Raw genomic sequence first — 1,937 nt, forward strand, 5'->3', positions numbered from 1 at the left:
TCCTCAACATTTATCCACCTTAAGATTAGAATAAGCATCATTAGCTGTTTACTGTCTCTAACTTCCTCTGCACTGACAGACTGCACAGACCTATAAACCTGCAGAGGAGCTATGATACACTTTATATATATATATAAAACTAGAAAAACTGATTCTGGATCAGGAGAAAAACTAAAATCATATAGTTGACAAAGAAAGAGGAAAAAAAAAAAATCTCTTTCTTTCTTTCTTTCTTTCCTTCCTTCCCTCCTTCCTTCAAGATGTTGGGATTCAGATGCAGTAGAGGTTCACAGAGAGCAGAGAAGGACGTTATCCTCTGGCTCCATCTGTTGTCCAGTCTTAGAGGGTGTGAGGATTTATTTTTGATGAGACAATCCATCTTCATGACTAAATATCAAATGGTGAAAAACAGGAGGTTTATCATCCTGCTACGCCTATTTCTTCTTTTTTTTCCATCCACAACCTCCAAGATTCACAGTAACGTGTTGACGACTGATGTCAACTTGACGTTGAATCACGTTTTCGAAATAAAGAAAGATTCCCTCTGTTTCACATGTTTGCTGCCACTTCTTCCTGTTGCTCACCAGGTATCCATTTTCATACAGGTAAACAATGTGGTCATCACAGTGATAGTTCTTAATACAAGAAGAAGAAGAAAACAAAACAACAAGTTATCTACAAAGTGTAAGCAGAATATTATTTTACCTTTTTTCTTTATACAGTGCAGTACCAGGACAACAACTGCTGCTGCTACAACGACAGCCAAAATAATTATACCCACCACACCTCTACCACTGGTTATATTCCCTGAAACAGAGAAACAGTTACTCAAACTGTTCCATGATGGTATTTTCTAATGTTTGATTGCAGATAATCACAGCTCATATTTTTATAGACTAATAATTCCTCACTTCATGCTGCCTCACCTGGATTCTCCTCTATCCTCTGAAAAAAACAAAAAAAAACTGTATGTTGCAGTTCACACAAAGATCATATCACTATATCACTATTGTTAGTTTTTTCAATCTCTGGAGGAAGAATTTTACGGGACAAAGTGTGTGAGTGGAGTTCAAAGAAATTTCTTTCACCATATTAGACATGAAAACATTTAGCTTTTTTATTTTCTGAGAGAGACAAAATCACACAAAAGCAGCAGGTTTACAAAATATCTACAGTAGACAATATGTATGAAAGGTTACAGATTAAATTAAATTCTAAACGAAGCTATTACATAATTATTTACAAATACAAACAGCTAGGAAAATATATAAAGTTATGCGCTAATTTGTCCATGATATTAAATTACATTATGTTCAGTCATTAAACACATCACACCTCCGCGAGCTCTGATGAGGCGAGTTCCGTTTCCCTGCCAACAAATGAAATCAAATTCAGTATCAGATTTCAGGGGGATTTCATGACAATATTCTTCATACAGAGCAGCAGCGCTCCAAAAAAATAAACAAACAACAAACAGGAAATGAATTAAAAAGTGTAAACAGAATATTAATTTACTTTTTTTCTTTATACAGCACAGTACCAGGACAACTGCTGCTATGACGACAGCCAAAACAACTGTAACCACCACAACTCTATGACCGGTTGAATTCCCTGAAATAGAGAGACAGTTCCTTGAACGTGTCCCATGATGATATTTTCTGATGTTTACATTGTTGCAGGTCACACAGATAATAACAGTTCCTCACTTACAGCTGCCTCACCTGGATTCTCCATCCTCAGAAAGGTGTTGGTCGTCAGTGTCTCCTCAGCATCACTCAGTTCACAGGTGTATGTTCCCTCATGATGTGGAGATAAGTTCTGCAGCATGAGGCTGCCTGACTCTGACTCACCCTTCACCTGCTGCCTCCACCCCTCTGAGACTGAGGAGGAGACGTCAGCTCTGGTCTGGGTCAGGATGATCTGACTGTGGTTGAATC

The 1,937-nt window shown here is 37.8% G+C and overlaps 1 protein-coding gene and 1 long non-coding RNA gene across 2 annotated transcripts in view; both read right to left on the reverse strand.

Moving 5' to 3' along the window:
* LOC111673648 (CD276 antigen-like) overlaps positions 1 to 1,937 on the reverse strand; it is a gene marked incomplete at its 3' end in the record, with an annotated part of 21,103 nt that overhangs the window by 18,263 nt on the left and 903 nt on the right. The gene's annotated exons all lie outside the window — the stretch shown is intronic.
* LOC111673652 (uncharacterized) lies at positions 1,105 to 1,931 on the reverse strand. The gene is made up of 3 exons (XR_002762117.2): positions 1,722 to 1,931; positions 1,516 to 1,611; positions 1,105 to 1,369 (listed from the first exon to the last, which is right to left on the reverse strand). It is a non-coding gene; the product is annotated as an uncharacterized LOC111673652 (long non-coding RNA).

Source organism: Seriola lalandi, unplaced genomic scaffold, assembly GCF_002814215.2.
Source record: "Seriola lalandi dorsalis isolate HSWRI2012SDOR001 ecotype SW California unplaced genomic scaffold, Sedor1 jcf7180002054923, whole genome shotgun sequence".
Taxonomy (NCBI): domain Eukaryota; kingdom Metazoa; phylum Chordata; class Actinopteri; order Carangiformes; family Carangidae; genus Seriola; species Seriola lalandi.